Consider the following 19,758-nt stretch of genomic DNA (forward strand, 5'->3'; position numbering starts at 1 on the left):
CCAAAGCAATCAAAGTCTAATGATGAATATTACATTGCTACATGCAGACTTTTATTCTCATTTATGTGCAAACTTGTTCTCTTAGCAAATTTTATTGCATTTTCCCCCTTGTGTCTACTTTATTGCTGCTCCATTTTGATTTTAAGAACATATCAGGCAGTGCCCTTATTGCCTTTTGCCTTAATTTGTCTGTATGTTAATTGTTGTTGAGAACCCTATATAATAGACTTGGGGGTAAATTTACTGAAAGTCGAATATCGAGGATTAATTAGCCCTCAATATTCGACTGTCGAAGTTAAAACCTTTGACTTAGAAAATCAAAGTCGAAGGATTTAGCGCTATTCGTTCTATCAAATGATGAATCGTTCGATTCAAAGGATTTTAATCCATCGATTTTTTGTTCGACCAAAAAGAGCTAGCAAAGCCTATGGGAACCTTCCCCATAGGCTAACATTAACTTCGGTAGCTTTTAGGTGGCGAACTAGGGGGTCGAAGTTTTTTCTTAAAGAGACAGTACTTCGACTATCAAATGGACGAATAGTCTAACGATTTTTAGTTAGAATTGTTTGATTCCAAGTCGTAGTCGATGGTCGTAGTAGCCCAAAAAAACATTCGAAATTTTAAGTTTTTTTCCTCTATTCCTTCACTCGAGCTAAGTAAATGGGCCCCCATGACTTCTACAGACCAATTTCTAGGGTTAAGGCTCATGTTATAGTACAGGTATGGGATCTGTTATCCGGAAACCCGTTATCCAGGAAGCTCTGAATTACAGGAAAGGTTTTTTTCCCATAGACTCCATTTTAATCTAATAATTACATTTTTAAGAAATATTTCCTTGATCTTGTACTTGACCCCCAACTAGGGATGGGCGAATTTTTTCGGCTTGTTTCGCCGTGGAATGATGCCCGTAGACTTATATGGCTTTGTGCGTCAAAAATTTTAGACTTTAATGGGCGTCTGCAACATTTCGCCGGCTGCAAATTTTTGACGAAACGGGTCAAATTCGCCCATCCCCACCCCCAACTAAGATATTATTAATCCATATCAGAAGCAAACAAAACTATTGGGTTTATCTGATGTTTAATTGATTTAAATTACACAAAGATCCCTTATTCAGAAAACCACCCAAGTATCCCATTCTGGGTAACAGGTCCCACAGTTTTTTGACAACTATATGGAAAGATATGTAAAAATGGATACTTGCAATTCTGTATTATTATTATTACATAACATGTGTTGGGCAGACTGCAACTACAGGCCATTTTCTCTCTTGTTAGGGCTCATTATTTTAGCCCGGTTTCTGATAAATATATGCATTAATATGTAAAGATAGATCCTTGCAATTATGTCTCATTATATTATTATTATTATTACAGTATGTAGGGATGGGTGAATTTTTTTGCCTTGTTTCACCGCAGAAATGACAGCCATAAACTTGTATGGCGTTGTGCATCAAAAAAAAACCACACACTTCAAAATAAAATCCGCCGTGCGTCATTTCGCCAGAGCCGAATTTTTTACGAAACAGGTCAAATTTGCCCATCCCTAACAGTATGTATTGGGCAGACTACAACTACAAGCCAATTTCAGTTTCTAGTTGGACTCATTATTGTAGCCCAGTTTCTGATAAATATATGCAAAGAAATGTAAAGTCTTCCAATGCTGTCTCAATAACAACTCAAGAGGATAACAACCTTTACGCTTTGACGCACTCTTATTTTAGTAAACACAAATTATAATGGTATTATTTTTGCTATTATTAATTAGTTAAGTAGTTATCATAGAAGATGATATGCAAGAAGATCATGCAGCATAGCAAAATTTCTTCCTTACAAAAAAACTGCATAAACTTTGCCTGAAAAAAATAAAAAGTAGTGAGCAAAACTTAGAACTTATAATAAGCAAACTGTTCCACAAAGATATCTTTGTAGAATTACAAAGAATATTGATTTATATGCTGAATTAGTTTCCTCACTTGAAGTTTGAACTTTCACAAACTCATTTGCTTGCAAACAACTATCGTTTTATTGGGTTGGCAGACTGAATGGAGGTTATGTAACCCTCTGGTATTGCGTTTGGTGGCTGCAGTGAAAGTGCTTCATGTTGTTATTTTTAAACCTCTCAGACCTCAGTTGTTTAAGCAATTCATTTTAATATGGGAAGCGTCCTTGGGGAACTAGAGATATGCATAAGAAAGGGACAAGCCAAAACTGCATGCCACCTTCATTTAATCTTTTTTCCGTGACTAAACCTGATAAAATCTTGGAGCAGGTGTGTTTATGAATCTTGCAAGTCATGAATGTCTTAAAGCACATTAGTCTGTTTCTAGGCAATCCATCTAGATATCATGAATCAAGAAATACCTCTTCTCAGACCTTTCGTAAACATCAAACATATTGTATCCCTTACAGCCTGTCATTCACCATCAAGAGCACTGTATATTTTCTATCACGGATTTCATAATTAAAAAGAAAAAAATGTATTCTACTAGAAATAGCTGCATCTTGATTTGAATTATGCTGTGAAAAGAAAACAGACACAATGGGGTTGTGCTGTACAGTGCTGTGTATACAATATATATATATATATCTATATCTATCTATATATATATATCTATATATATATATATATATATATATATATATATATATATATATATATATATACATACATACACACAAATATGCATACATACAATAAACATAAGGTCCACAGAACTCTGACTTAAAACCATTTCCACATTTTTCTTAAAGGGATACTGTCATGGGAAAAAAAATTCAAAATTAATCAGTTAATAGTGCTGCTCCAGCAGAATTCTGCACTGAAATCCATTTCTCAAAAGAGCAAACAGATTTTTTTATATTCAATTTTGAAATCTGACATGGGGCTAGACATATTGTCAATTTCCCAACTGCCCCAAGTCATGTGACTTGTGCTCTGATAAACTTCAATCACTCTTTACTGCTGTACTGCTGGAGTGATATCACCCCCTCCCTTTTCCCCCCAGCAGCCAAACAAAAGAACAATGGGAAGGTAACCAGATAGCAGCTCCCTAACACAAGATAACAGCTGCCTGGTAGATCTAAGAACAACAATCAATAGTAAAAACCCATGTCTCACTGAGACACATTCAGTTACATTGAGAAGGAAAAACAGCAGCCAGAAAGCATTTCTCTCCTAAAGTGCAGGCACAAGTCACATGACCAGGGGCAGCTGGGAAATTGACTAAATGTCTAGCCCCATGTCAGATTTCAAAATTGAATATAAAAAAATCTGTTTGCTCTTTTGAGAAATGGATTTCAGTGCAGAATTCTGCTGGAGTAGCACTATTAACTGATGCATTTGAATTTTTTTTTTCCCATGACAGTATCCCTTTAAGAAAAATGTGGAAATGGTTTTAAGCCAGTGTTTTCCGATCACAGGATCCCTTTAAAAGGATACTGTCGTAATTTTTATGGTGTCATTTTTATTTCTAAATTACACTGTTTACGCTGTAGGATGAAACTGCTGTTGTTTCTTTGACTCAATGTAACTGAATGTGTCACAGTGGGACCTGGATTTTACTATTAAGTGATGTTCTTAGATCTTCCATTGAGATGTTATCTTGTGTTAGAAAGCTGCTATCTGTTTACCTTCCCATTGTAACTGACGCTTATCAGAACACAAGTCACAGGATGGAGCAGCTGGGAAATTGACAGTATGTCTAGCCCCTTGTCAAAATTAAATATAAAAAAAGTGCTCTTTTGAAAGCTGACTACTTGTGCCGCCAAGGTTCACAAAAGCAATTATAGGTGGGCATTTGCATTATAAATAGTGTTGTTCCATTCTTATTCTTTAAAACCAACCATTTCTGTTGTTTGTCTGTAATTGTTCTTTGTCAGCAAACAACACTGCATTTAGTTAATATTATTACATATTTAGAAAGCACCAATACAATCCACAGTGCTAAATAGTGATGGAAGAATTTATCCACCAGGTACGAATTCACGGCGAATTTCTGCTTTTCAGTGCTGTGGAATAAATTTGCGAAATTGGTGCAACAATTCGATGGTACATTTTCATCTGCGTCAAAATATTTTTGATGCCGGTGACAATTCTGACGCCAGCGTCAATTAAAGGTGCCGTTGACTTTGACTTTCATTTTGACGGCGGCGTCAAAATTCATGGTTCGCAAATCTATTGCTGTTTTGCGAATTTCGCAGGGAAGCAAAACAGGAGAAATTCGCCCATCACTAGTGCTGAATGGGTGTATACATTGAACATACAGATATACATTTTAGAATGGTTGGAAAAATCATAGATGAAAAGTATATCCATCCCAGAATCCTCTATGAAGCAGTACAGAGGGCTGTGAAATTGAGGCTCTGAGCAGCAGTGAGGGGTAATTTGCCTCACCTGGAGTTAAAAGGTGGGGCTCAATTAGGGTTTTTCTCTGCCCTGTTCTGAGAGAGAAAAAGGAAAGCCACTAAGGTTGGATTGAAAACATTTCAGTTTCACTGCATGCAACCTTTGTTGTTTGACAGAAGGATTTCATTGCTGGACACTTAAGGTTTTTACCACAAGGAGGCAAGTTCCCTGATAGCCAGGACTGGCTACAAGCTACTGACCTAAAGTGTTTGGGGAGTGAGTTGCACCGGCTTCCAAGAAGAAAGCACAGGCAATCTCCAAACGACTGTGAGTGAACTTTTATTTTCCTTTACCAGCAAGGCTGGAACTATTTTGCTTTACTGCCTCCTCAAAGGTTGTGAACATTTATTTTGTGCTTAAGCTGCTGTGTTAAATAAAATCACCTGCAAATATCGGCTGGTAATCCGGTGTACTGTCTCTTATCTGTGTGAAAGGAGCTCCTGCTACTACCTAAAGAGCGATTCGCCCACAACATATTAAAACAACCACACCAATACAAGAGGTAAAAAGGGCTCTGCTGAAAAGAGCTACAATTTAAAAGGGGTATGAGGTGTACAGTAGGGTATAAAGTCAATGATATTTGGTGCAATGAAGCTTAGGTTGTCCAGAATGCTCAGGACCTGGGGTTTTCAGGATATCAAATCTTTCTGTAATGTAAATCTTAATACATTGTCTAATAGAAAACCATGTAAACATTAAATAAGTCCAATAGGCTGGTTTTGCCTCCAATACGGATTAATTACAGTATATCTTAGTTTGGATCAAGTACAAGGGACTGTTTTATTATTAAAGAGAAAAAGGAAAGTTTCCAAAAATCTGGATTATTTAGATACAACAGAGTCTATGGGAGACGGCTTTACTATAATTTGGAACTTTCTGTATAATGGTTTTCCGGATAACAGATCCATGCCTGTATAACAGAACTTAATCTAACTTCAGGATTAGTGATGGGCGAATTTATTCGGCAGGCGCGAATTTGCGGTGAATTCCCACGATTCGCGAAACCGTCGCAAATGTGTGCCGGCTCCAAAAAATGGACGTTATGTCAAAAACTAGCTTTTTTGATCTGTAACTCTGGTTTTGCTGCTTTAATCACACTGAGGTTTGATTAGTTATGTACAGTAGTTGTCCAATCGCAGAGATATATTATAATTAATGAGTGGCCCTGTGCCCTTTGGATCTCGAGAACCTTGAATTTTTGATGTTTTTTTGCAGCTAAGTAAATAGTTAAGACTTACATGGAACTTGGCTCTAAATTGGCATGATAAACTACATACTGTGCCCACATTCAGCAGTTTGCCATCTATATCCGAGTAACCTAATTTAGTATGCATTGTTGCTGCATTAAATATCACTGTACTCGTTACGTGGTTAAAGGTTAAATATGTATGGGGAACCTTTACTGCATGGCAGCCCTAGGTCCATTGATTGCTATGTGTAATCTCATTGTATAGTCTCTTTTAATAGATCTTGCAATGCTAATAAGCGAGCGGCAATGCTAGAACTTTTGCTTGTACTGTATAATTAGGAAAACAAAAGGTCTTTTAAATGTCTGCAAAATCCTTTGTAGAGTATTGTCAGAGAACATTAGAGATTTTGTGTATGCCATGCTTTGACTGCACTAGTAGAAAGGGACTTGCTTGCTTTATTAATGTCAATGAGCGCAAAGAAAGAACATTCTATTCATCGCTTCACTATTTTTAGAAATGCCTTGATAAGTGTCCCATTAATTGTTTTTTTTTTTCCCCTTCCATCATATGAGCAGGGCACCTACAGTAATTATATCTTTATCTTCATAAATTGATTACCTCTTTCTTAAATCGAATAAATTACCCCCTACCCCTTTTTTTAGAATAATAGAAGACTGAAGATCTAATGGAAATGTCTGTGGTGTGCTCTCAGCAAATCCTTGTTTGAATAAAATGCTGGCAAACTTCTCTGAACTCCTGTTGTTCTGCATCATTGCATTGAAATTGTGTTTTATTCAAACTGTGCCTGCCGTAGGCCTCGGCACTAAAAATAATGCCACACTCTACCAACAGAAAATTGTCACGTCTCTTCAAGGTTGTGGAAAGGGTGGTAGACCTGCATTGCCTCTCTTGTACAATAAACAAGTAAAAATGTGAATTTAAAGTTCTGGAGAATAATGGGGGAACATATGGCCATATCTACACTTAGGGAAATATTTATTAACATTGGAGATAAAGCAGAAATCTGGTTGATATGGGCAACATCACGTAAATAAATATGCCCCTTAATGTAAAACCTCCCCACCACCAGACTCATACCCAACCACTCAATCAACCAGCCCACTGCACCCATAAATGCTTCTACTACTAGTATTGGAAGAATGGAGACTCCATGAGCAACTGACAGGGTATTTGACCACTATTGGTTTCCCAGTGCTTCTCATCAGTATGTGAGTTCCATCAATGACTCAGCCTGTTGTTAGCGGGCTGCCTCTAAAAACTTCCTACCATAGGCCTAGGCCTCTGTGGCCTTCCCACAAATCTGGGAATGTGTGTCTGGCTCTCTAGGCCTGGCTCTTTCTACTGGCCATGACAACTAGTGACTTTACCTTCTTATAGTAACCTATTAGCTAATATTTGTGATTATGGATGTGCGAATTTGACCCATTTTGTTTCGTCAAAAATTCGCCGCCGGAGAAATATTGCGCGTCTTTTTTTTTTTTTTGTCGCACAACGCCATACAAGCCTATGGGCGTCAATTCCGTGGCGAAATAAGGCGAAAAAATTCACCAACTCCCTAGTTGTGATCAGACTGCAACAAGTTATATTATACAGTATATTGTATATTATATGTGGATATTAAGTGGTTATATATGTCTTGGTAAGAGAGGAGGTTTTTTTTTTATAAAGTGGCTTTTAAAAATTCCAAACCCTATCCTAGTCACCATGTCAGTAAGGAGAATATAGGGAAGAGAGATGAGTAGGGAACTGTTTTATTGCACGTGTTAGTCTAAGGCACAAGGTAAAAAAATGTATAAATAAGCACAATGTACAAGATGCACTTTTCCTTGATCAAAGGTACAAGGATGGGGTATAATACATAATATTGCATAGAAATATATAATATGTGAATTTTATGGATACATGAATCCATTCATCAAGAGATGGCCCTATGTGTGTATATGTATGTATATATATATATATGTGTATATATATATATATATATATATATATATATATATATATATATATATATATATATACATATATACATTTTGCACAAATTGAGTATTGCTGTGGGTATAGTAGTACACGCACAAAAGCATATACTGTAAGTTTTTTGCACAAAATGTGGTATGAGGATTACTACAGTTTTTAGGGAAATATTGTTCACGTAACACTGTATTCCTATTGCACCCTGCATATTTAACAAAACAAAGGTGACATCTATATGCTTGACATTGTGTTCTGCAGTATCTTTTTTTTCTCAAGTAAATCATCTGGGGTTCCTACTAAGCAGAAATAATGACTTTAACCTCTTTTTATTCTAAGCAATAGAAAAATATAGACACAGACACACTTCCAAGTAAGCACTTAACCATATACCATACCAATCCCATGTCTTAAATGTGAAAAGCCATATAACTATCCATCAAAATATCTTCCTCCGAGTGAGCTTTCTGAGCTGCCTGTCTGTATTAAAAACATGTCACTTATCCTTTCTGCCTCTGGCTATACTTTCTCAAGAAAAGTACATCCAGGTAGATAACCAACAATCTTTTTTTTTTTCGTGGGAGTCAGTTCATATTCTGCCATGCAGCGTAACATAAAACAATATTGATGTCTGCTAAGTCTGTCTGTTGCTCTCAGCAACACATCAAGAATGTATGGGAGGTGAAGAGAGATCTAGAAATGCATATAGGAGAATTACTTTCCCTAGAACATAATTTCAGATTCCTCTAAAATCAACAGAACTTAACTGAAAGTAACAATGGTGAAACTTCAAAGGTCCAACAGAAATGGCTGAAAGGTTTTCAGGTCACTGACATACAGTGGTAATAGAATATTACCTCCAGTCAAGTATGGGTGTGTTAGGGAAAAAAACATTTTTTTGCTGCTTGTATATCTCTACCAAGAGTCATATCAATGTACTATAATACCAGACCTACTGCAGAACCTTACAAAATGATGTACTGTAAAGTCATACAAGTATAACTGGTATATTATGACTGTTATTTTGTTAAGATTTTGTTTGTACTGGAATCAATTATTTGAGTGAGCTCTAATTCATCTGCTAGGAAAGGACCCCCCTATAAGATATATTTGATCTAACTGTCAATTAATATCTGACACCCAACCCAGATGAGCAGGGAGATCTGCGTGTTCTCTTACCTCCCGGCGTGTCTGTCCTCGGGATCCACTGCACATGTGTGCCCAACGAGCGGTTCCAGTCTCGTTGCGGACATCTGATGTTCCTGTGCATCACGATGTTTGTGTTTGTCGTGGAGTGTCATGACATCATTGGTTGACGCGAGATCCAAATTTGGTGCCAAAGTCCCTTTAAAAGGCCCTTTCCTTCCTGTAACAGATCCTACCTAAGCTTATTACTTTGATAGATTTTATGGTACTTTGTCTCCTGCCCGTCTGACTTCTGCCCATCCTGACCCTTTTGCCAGTTTTAGGACTACGATTCTGCCTGATCCTTGCTGGTACGGCTTACGAACTCTCACTCTCCTAAAAAGCACAATTCCCTGTTGGTTCTTCAGCAGAAAGCCCCGGGCCCCAAAAGTGTGTAGGTGAACACCAGAATTTGCAGGGTTACTCTTGTGCATCTAAGAGTTCCAGCTGCCATTAAGGTTCCTGACTGAAGAGACGTGACACAGATGCCGAGAAATGATGCAGAATATTTAATTGATTGTATTTAGAAAGTTTCTTATTTCAGTATGATGAAGCCTATACTACATTTTCCTTTTTGCGATAGTTTCCCTTTACTGTCCACTGTCCTGGTTTAATGTAGAACGCCACCATAACTTTTCTTTTTCTTGATAATTTAGCCTTTCAAGGAGATAATTCACAGAGCATACAAAGCACCCAGAGCAATCTGTATATGTAATATGTACAAAGATGTGCCATAGTTCTGATTTGTCTCTATTATTCATAGAGTGCATGCAGTGCAAATCCCTCTGTGCTCATATTACCATTAAATCTACAGGTATCAACATGATCATACATATGTACAGATATTGGGATGCTTCATGTAGGCGTTTCATCTCTTGTCTAGTAACATATTAGCTGCATTTTATCTTAAATGTTCCCCCACTATTCTTAGAAAAATGCCAATTTCTGGACAATGGTAAGTGTTCTTTGGAAAGTAGATTTCTAATGGCATAAATTACTATTGTGGGTTGATACATACTCCATGAAATGGAATCTCTGCAATGTATCTTTGTAATAAAGCCACCCAATGTTTTTAAAATAGCATTGATATCATAAGTTAAAAAATGAGGAGAGAAGATACATTTATTTTTGTGTCTCATACATTTGTGAAAGAATAGTCAAACGTGTTTCATCCAAATGGGACAATAGGTAAACACGTTAGGATTCTGGATGACTGCAAGTTTTGTTTAAATTCAGAAATGAAAGAGCAGGAATAGAACATTTCAATAAGCAGCAACATAAGTTTTATGTGTTTGTCTTCTTTTCACTTAAAGAATGAATTAAGACAATACAATAAATATAGTGCAACAAACCAAATCACTGTTTCATAGGCAAATGTATCCAGGAATAAATGACTGACAGGGATACAACTAGTCAAAGGTCAAGACAGATATCGGAAAATAAAAAGAAACAAGCTAGAAGCCATGAAACATTAGTGACAAAGACAATGAAAACAGCAGACAAGATGGACATATGATGCATATAACCATGATACGGAATTAGAAAAGACAGGGTTGAAAAATAAAAAGGTAATGTGGTTGGGACTTCGGTCCTTCAAGGTCATCCCAAGTCAGTGTTGTATATTCTGTCAAAGGAGGCAAAGGAACTATATTGCAACACTGTAAAGTCTACTAATACTCCTTAAGCACAGTTCTGGGTATTAACTACAACATTCAGTCCAGCGTAGTGTGGAAGAACCAAAAATTGCAGATAGGGTACTTAACTAAAATACTAAAATAATTAACTGCTGCAACTAAACAGCTTCATGTCAGATCCAATAATATAGGGCTCGCCAGCACTACATGAATGTTTAGTGGAAGCTGTAAAATAGGTGAAGCAGGCTAAATGAAAGCAATGAAATATGCAACTATTTATTCAATTTGTGTTTTTGGAGCTTATCCAGGTCCTGTCAAGTGTTCCAAATAAATTCATTTTTATTCTATAACATTTGTGGTGCTGGACTTCAAGTATTCTGTGCTTTTGATGGTGACATGGCATCTTTGTGGGGAATATTGGTGTACAATGATACCACATCCATGGTTGTTAAAATTGTTTCATTCAATACCAGACCTATTACAGCTCAATGGAGCAATTTCATCAGCCATGGATGTCGATACTGGATACTGAGATGACACACAAATGACTTCTGAAATTGCAACAACTGTTACCATCTTGCTCACGAATCCCTGTCATCACCCATACTTCCTAAGTTAGGGGTACCAAACCACTTGAAAAATCAGGGACATGTCTATAAAATGCAGCAAGAAGGACTGCACTGATTTTATTAGAAGTCCCATTATTTTCAAGCAATCTGGTAACCCATACCTTTGTTCCTGGGTAGTATACTATGTTGGAACCCCAGTTCTTGTTCTGGGCATTATACTGGCACAAATAGATGTTATAAATAACAACTAATATACTCATATACTGTATTTTATTCTCAAAGCTTTCTTTTCACCCTGATGCACAGTAGCAATGATTATGTAATCATTGTTACAGTGAATATACCATGTCTCAAGATGTCATTTTTAGTTTTTAATCTCAAAAGTTTTTAATTTTCCTTGCTGTAACTTGACTTACCTTTAAAAAAAATTGTTTGGGCGCCCCCAACAACAAAGCATTACTGCAGTCCTCCTCCCTCCCTGCACCTGTGAATACATAGATCAGATGTCAAAGGTGTTGGTTAAAGGAAAATGTTTTGGGATGTAAATCCTCACCAACCCACCACCCAGACTCTGGATTTCCCCAGTGGTCTGCTGATACATAGTTAAGGCACTGTCTCCCAATGCTCAAGTTTTTCTAGTTGCATTTAAACACAGGAAGAACTATTTGTTTGCAGTCATTTTTAATAAGTAGCAAGGGACCCAGAAGGTCTGTTTTTCCTTTTACCTGGCCAGTTTTAAAGACAGCCTTGTAAAGTAAAGACATTTTAATAATATACATCACAACCTATAATCTAACTTGCACTTTATGAGACCAATACAGCTACCGAACATGAATGCTTTTGCTAAAGAATAGCAGTAATAATACTTTATCCTTATACAAAACCACTAGCAATGCACCAGTGAGCACAGAACAATAATATAGCAAGGCTGCCAAGAAGATCTTACAATCTCATTTCTGGTGCCTAATGCACAGGGTGATTAACTTGCCCAAGGTCACTCAGTGTAAGTGACTGGAACTCAAGCAGAGACTGCAAGCCTGCACAGCCACAGCAAAGCCATTTGCCACTACATCATCTAGCTTAACTATCTATATGCTGCAAAAATACATTTCACATTGCTGCATTCCACGAGCTAAACCTTACACAGTGTTACCCATTTTCAAGATCCAAATAAAATCTGCATTCAAGCAAAGTATGCATTTGTATTACTTTGAAAATATTTTGATATGGAAACAGAAAGGTCATGCTTTATTCTAGCAGGCCAATTCAGTACTTCATCATGCTAAAAGGGACTGGATAATTCCAAAATTTCACTTTTTGTTAAACAACCTTTTTTTATATTCCCTCCTAATAGCTGCTGATAATAAGTACTTGGCAGTTTTCTTTTACTGAATGTATAATTACACTTACCGTACAAATCATTCTGCTATAAATTGGGCTAAGTTGGCAAATAAACCCAGTCTTGATTACCCTATCAAAAACAGCTTATCCCATATATAAAAGGAGCCAGCTACACTGGTTAAGAATGGCAGCAGTTAAAGGGAAACTGTTCCCCTGAACATAGCAGGTGTCTATTAAAATACATCACATAAAACAGCCAATATATATAAAACACTTTTTCATATAAATAAAGTATTTTTATGGAAAATATCCTTCACAAGTAGTACTGTAAGTACCTTGGATAGTTCCATCCTAAGTTGTCACACCGAGAAATAATTACAAATCCTGTTTTAAAAGATAGCCTTTCTGTAATTCAGAGCTTTCTGGATAACTGGTTTCTGGATAACAGATCCCATACCTGTGAGTTTATAACAGGTATTGATGTTTTCATGAAAAAAAAGTCTCGCAGGAAGTGAGATCAGGATAATGAATGATATTATCGTGGAAGAGGTGGACAAGATGGCAAGCTGTCATTGGTGGTTTCTTAGTTGGCAAACATTCAAATTGGGGGTATAAGATGTATGTTTCATGATACTGGTTTAACTTACTGTTGATACTGTAAGGTATAAATATTAAGATTAATTCAATACAAAAGGGACAATGAGGAGCAAAGAGACAATGAATCAGTTAATATTTTAAATAAGAAGGCCATTTAGTGTGTGGTTCTGTAATAAAAAATATTAGTCATTCTGTCATTTTTATGGTGTAGTTTTTATTTCTAAAGTACACTGTTTAATTTCAATAAGTTTTTATTGGGGTTTTTTCAAGTTAAATTACAGCTTTTGGTAAAAGCCTAATATATACTTTAAGTAAAAGTTTTTACATTAACACATAATGACATTAATAATCACATTGATTATTACAATTTGTATAGAATTGGTCACAAACAATATGTTTATACAGTATTCTAGTAATAAACTTATATTTCAAAACATTGTTATAACAAACCTTATTGTTTAACTAAATACCTCTATTAATAGTAAGTCAAGGGAATTTTTCTAGAAAAGCTATAATTTTTTAAGGTAATAAAGTATTGCTTGCTGAGAATTAAGAATAATTCACTCTTTTCATAAATTAGTAAATTATGCAGAGTCAATCCACAAAAGAGTATCTCTGTGAGAGGATATATGGCCTAAGATCAAAGTTCAGATAATTAAGTGTCTGGATAAACCGAAGACCATAGACATGCACTTAACAGAAAGGATTGAAGGTTTCCTGATTTTATTGCCCAAGTCTTTTCAGCTTGGAGGTTAAGTTCTACTCTCTTTAGGATATCATCAAGTTTAGGAACAATTGTTTTCTGAGATATAGGATCTAGTTGCTACAAATATATGATTAAATATCAATCTTTCCTTGGGAGGCATGTCCATAGTCTTAAGATGTAAAAGGGCCATGTGAGGGGGAATATGGATGAGATTAAAGTACACTGTTTAGACCGCAAATAATTCACTCTACTATATAAAGTTTTATTCCTGAACCAACAAGTGTGTTTTTTTTTTGTTGTTGTTGTAATATTGGTGTGTAGGCTGCCGTCTCAGGCCATTTTGCCTGGTCATGTGTTTTCAGAAAGAGCCAGCACTTTACAATGGAACTGCTTTCTGGCAGGCTGTTGTTTCTCCCACTAATCTGAAGGAGTTGCAGTGGGACTTGCTATTGTCATATCTACCAGGAAGCTGTTGCCTCGTGTCAGTGAGTTGCTATCTTGTTACATTCCCATTGTTCTACTGATAGGCTGCTGGGGGGAAAGGGGGTGGGTGATATCACTCCAGATTGCAGTGCAGCAGTAAAGAGTGTAAAGCAAATGCATCAAAAGATGTTTACTCCACCCCCCATGTCAAATGTCAATTGAAAAATAAGCACAAAGTAGGTATGCGATATAAAATGGCTGTATACCAGACTGTACCACAGCAAACAGAAATACTAGCAGAATATTAACTCTATGGCAGAATTTCCATCAGGGCAGTGTCAGTTTGTAAAGAATAGAGGAATAAAAATAAAGGGTATCGGGCATTAAAGATTAATGTTGGGTATGATTAGTAATTGCTGTTTTAAGAGACTAAACTATTAAGAAGTGAATGATTTATTGCTTTTAAGGAGTGCTCAGGTTTGATGTTCTCTTGGGTAATGGCAGGCACTGTTCGTAGTTATTATGTTGCACTGTGATGTCACCTGAGCATGGTCTTACAGCAGGATATCAACACTTCTTCTCATGACACTGTTTACCTTGAGAGGTGATGACATTAACCCCAGAACTTTGGTGCCCAATACATTTAAATTCCCAGCCTGCTTTGAAAAATTTGACAGTTGTAGGTCTCACCTTGCTGAGTTCCTGGGTGCACTTATTCGGTGCTCCAGTATCCAGATTAATCTTACGTATTCACATCCTAGTAATGCCAGCCTTATGGCCCTTAAAGAGCTGAGGGGAATCATACAGTATCAGTAAGAAGATACTTTAGTGGCTTGGAATATAATTAAAGTGACAAAATAAACCATTTCAGATACATTTGTCTACTAGGTGCTTCTGTATGCAGCCCTATGGTTTTTGTCTAAGATCCAAGACTCTCTGTTAACATCATGATTTATTGTTAACATCAGGTGTTGCACCCTAGGCAGGTGCCTTTTCTGCCTACCCCTAGTTCAGGCCCTGCTAACATCACACTTTATATCCTTCTATGAAGGGTAACAATAAGATGTTTTTCTAAGCTATTTTGTTTAAGTATAAAAATGCTAAAAGGTTCAAGGTATACATGTTGACTAAGGTTGCTTGTTGGACATATACAGTAAATGTGGATACTGAACAATGAAATGCATTTAATGAATTTGATGGAACAAAATGAGCATCAGGAGATCATAGATGACAAATAGGGAAGCTTGTAAAAAAAATTTGCAAAAAAAAATAATAATAGTAAACATTTCAATAGTTCATGTATACAACCCAGAATGCATTGAATCAAGAAAAATAATAAAATGAAAACCATAGTCATTGAATACATACTGTGATATAACTGTAGGGGAGAATCATGAACAGTATCTTGTGATTCCTCTAAACTGACAACCTCTTGCTATTTTCAATGCAAAAGCGGCTACAAGACATTTCTCTGAAAATTAGGAAAGACTTACAAAATAAAAAAAATGCATTTTTTAACCTATATTTAAGTTTGCTTTAAATAAGGAGCTTTCATATTCCTCCCAGGAAACTGAGGACTGGAAGTAATGTGCTGCTTTGTCATACTTGTATCACAAATGATATATGTTTTGACTATTTACTGTTTCGTTAGAAAGAAGACTGTTATTAAGCTGTTTGCACGTATGCAGGAGAGGAAAGGCTAAACAAATGTATGAGTGAATAATATAGGGGCCTGTATGACAAAACAAGTTTTATCCTGCTATTTGTAGTTAAGCCTATCATTTTCAGAGGACATTCTCACAAAGAATTAACACATTTATTACTGGGAAAATTGTCATGTTCTATTTTTTATTTATTTTTCTTATTCAAGTAAAGCAACAATCAGGGACTTGATAGCGTTAAATACAAATTTAATAAAAATACAGGTATTTTAGAACCACACTTTAATGTATAGTGATTATTAAAAGTGTCTTTATCTGGACTTTATGGACTACTGTCTCTTTGTATTGTCTCTATTGTCTCTTTGTATTTTGTATTTTTTTGCAATCACCAGCAACCATATTTCATAAGTAATAGTGTTTTATGATGCATGATCATGTTTTGCCTTCCTTGTTTGAGCACTTAAGCACTTTCTCACATGGAAGCTGGTAACACACCCTAACACAAGTAAATGAATATGATCAAGTATCTACTAACTTGCAAACTTCACAGACTCCAAATGAATACAATATAAAAACATACATTATCATTGCAATCATAAAATCTAAATAGCCTATAGTAATATCTGTCTGGCATGCATGGAAACCTGTAGCAAAAGGGGAAATATATACTATTGGAGAGCATGTTAATTGGAAAATGTTTCTTAGTTTGTGTCTTGGTGTCAAACACAAGTTTTCTTGTTCCACTTTTTGCACAGCATTTTCTGATGCTAGAATAGAGCACAGTGAGTTGGACCACTATACATTTAGCACTTCCTGCATTAGTTGGGCTGCATTCAGATGGGTCTGCAGGTGTGCATTGAATGGTTGCCTCTGAAATGCTCCCTAGCATGCACATCATTTAGAGGTGGAAACTAATTAGTGCTGAGGTCTGCAAGGTAATGGAGGCCCTGCATTTACCTGTCTATGGCAAGCTTTAAGCATGACAGAGTTGTGTTTTTCACGTTGCAGTTCTTGTGTTAATTCTGTGGTGGGTAGTGATGGGCAAATTTATTCGCCAGACGCGAATTCGCGGCAATTTTTTTTCGAAAAAACAGGCGCCGGCGCCGTTTCGTGAATTTCGTGCGAAATTCGCAAATTTTTCGGCGAAACGGCGCAAATTTGCCCATCACTAGTGGTGGGATGTAAAGGATGCAATTTTTTACCTCTGCACCTGTATGTCAAGTGTGTCAGAAGCACCATTTATGTGTCTTTGTCTGTAAAGCTTTAGACATAGCCACATTTGCCTTAAATACTTCAAAGATGCAGGTACTACATTCCAAGAATTACTTCCAACCTGCAATAACTAATACACTTTGAGCAACAGCAATTTCCAACGACTGTCACTCTGTGACTCTTCCTCTTGACTGGTTAGAGCAAGAGTCAACAAGGTTGCATTCAGGTTCACCTGAAGCACAGACTCTCAATCCTATAAACATAGATATACTGTACATAAAAAGTCCAGAATGCTGGATGCTCCCTTTTTGTTTAATGCTCACTGTTTTTATCTTCTTTCCTTTCTTTGTTCTTAAGTCCTTCTCTCTCTCTCTCTTGCTCCCCATTTAGAATAGAGAGGAGCCCATATCAGGCTGCACACAACTCAAGACGCACTCTGCAGGTCTCCACACTCTGAAATAGAGGCCAGTGGCTATTTGCATAATGTCCCACACAGTAGTCAAAGTGCAAAAAAAGGTCAAATTTAGTTTTTTGATCATTTAGAGCAATATCATCACTGGGTATTGTAAGGATTGATGTTAGTTGAACAGCAATTTGTACATAAGGATGAAATTTGTGATGAACTGTTCTTTTCTATTTATTCTTAAAACATCTGGCTTAAAATTGCAGTGTGATTTTTAATTATTATAAACAATATTTTCCTTGGGACTAAATATAGTAATGGGGTCAAAGGATACATGGATCTAAAACAAACACTCATTAAAAGCCCATTAAAATATTTTCAAACAACCATCTCCTTAATTAAAATAATTTTTCTATTGCAAATGTCGGACAATTTTTTATAATGAAAATACACCCTTCTAGTTTCGGGTAATGATTGCATCCGATACCTTCTTGTCACCATTTGTTCTCATCTGGCTGATTTTCTTTCTGGATGAAGACTTTATCTGGTATAGCTGTCCACCAACTATATTCAACTCCATCCCCAAGCTTGGACTTGTCATTTTCCTGTGCTCCTCTTTCTCCAGTTCTGAATTTGCATTTCAGAATATGCTGGTTTCTCAAGTGTAGGATTTAGTATTTTTTTTTTTTTTCTAACAGCTTTGGTATTGTTAGAATCTTTGGTGTCAGAAGTCCTTCCCTGCCTCTCTGTTTTCTTGCTGGTGAACAAATCAACAAATGTATGGCAATCAGACCGCCTGTAAACTGGAAAAGCTAGATCCTTACCTGTATATCCTGCGTGACTTAAAAAAAAAAAAAAATTAGAACTTAAAAAAAAATAGGCATTGTAAGACTCTTCTGGGAGAAATTAATGGAAAAATATTTTTTTTTGTTACATTCTTAGACTAAAGTTTTGAAACTTTGAGTGAGGCTTGTGCACCACTATAAGAAGTTGGTATCCAATAGCCGTTACTACTAAGGAGCCAATTTAAGAAAGTTCGGAGAATGTTCGTTTCTGCAATTCAGGCTTTTTAGCACAAATTAATGTATTTTTCTTAATGTACCTTAATCCACATTTTTTTTTTTTTGTAATTTATCAAGTCACCCAGCCATAAAATTCACAAAATACACCAAACAAAAGCTGTCGAAATCATGTAGAAGTCAGTGGAACCGCCCTTCTTTTCTTGCAAAAATCAGTCTTACGTTCATGGTTTTAGCGGTTTTAGCATTTGCTCGTTCGCGAAAAATATAAGTTTTCTAATTTTGTTTCCAGATTACTCAGCATCTATTTAAGTTTGTGCTTTTTAAAAGTTTAATCATGGTTTAGAGAACCTCTTATTATTCTTAAATAAGAATGTTAATAAATGGGCCTCCCAGAGTACATTATTTTTAACAATTAAAAAAAATGTTCTCATGTTGTAATCAGCTCTATGTATTCAGCAATCTCAAACAAAGTACTTTGTGCATGAATGGTGCTGTTTAATTAAGAATTGAAGAGTATGCCATGTTTACTCATTATATACGCTATAAATCTTTCACTTTCATGGAGATCTTCTTCTGTTAATGATATTTAGCTATTTATTTTATTTTTAGAGATTGCTAAAGATTTATTTAATGAGCACTAATAATTTCAATCAGAGCTGTCACACAAACCTTTTCATTGGCATCAAAGTGAGCTATAATAACACAATTAATTCTCTTGTTATCTTGAAAATCTTATGACAGGTAAGAGTTTGCCCAGCTGGAAAAAGATACTTGGAAGATGCTTTATTTTTATACATTGAGAATACATATATTTTGTATAAACCATGTTTTGCCAGTAATGCAGTACAAAGACTGGTCCGTAACAGGCAAAGGTCAGTACAGGAAGTGAACTAGCAGCACTAACCGGCAAGAGTCAAAGAACAGACCCTCAGACTTGGAGCACTTTGTTTTCCGAAGTCGCCCAAAGTTGCCTCACGAGGAAACTTCGGGCGACTTCGGAAAACAAAGTGCTCCGAGTCTGATTGCCATCCCGCCGCCGATTTTTATTCTAGCCGAGATTTGTAGCCGGGCGACTAATCTCCCTGAATCTGACAGTGTGTCTCTGCCCTAAGAGCTATAATTGACTGTTTGATAGCCCTTTGTTAATTTCACAATCTTTGTTTTACACTTGTCTTTTTGCTTCCAAGCCTTTCCCCCATTTACAAGGTTATGTTAGATGTTAAATTAACTTTTCAAATGCTTTTTGAGTAGGCCATATAGTTAAGTGCATTATTATGGACTAGGCAACATCATACCATAAGACAATAAGATAATTTAAGGGGGGGGGGGGTCTATGCTGCCAGTCTGTATTGGGCAGCAGAGTCCCAGTTCCCAGGGCACCGTTAAATAACTATTTATCAAAGATATATGTCCCTT

At 36.3% G+C, this 19,758-nt stretch overlaps 1 long non-coding RNA gene across 1 annotated transcript in view; it reads left to right on the top strand.

Annotated features, from left to right (window-relative positions):
- The first annotated feature begins 4,395 nt into the window (after positions 1-4,395).
- Positions 4,396-19,758, top strand: part of LOC121403012 — a 41,687-nt gene continuing 26,324 nt past the window's right edge. The window contains exon 1 of the long non-coding RNA XR_005966949.1: positions 4,396-4,674. This is a non-coding gene — a long non-coding RNA (uncharacterized LOC121403012). The remainder of the gene's footprint in view (positions 4,675-19,758) is intronic.

The sequence above is a fragment of the Xenopus laevis genome, chromosome 4L, assembly GCF_017654675.1.
Source record: "Xenopus laevis strain J_2021 chromosome 4L, Xenopus_laevis_v10.1, whole genome shotgun sequence".
Lineage (NCBI taxonomy): Eukaryota > Metazoa > Chordata > Amphibia > Anura > Pipidae > Xenopus > Xenopus laevis.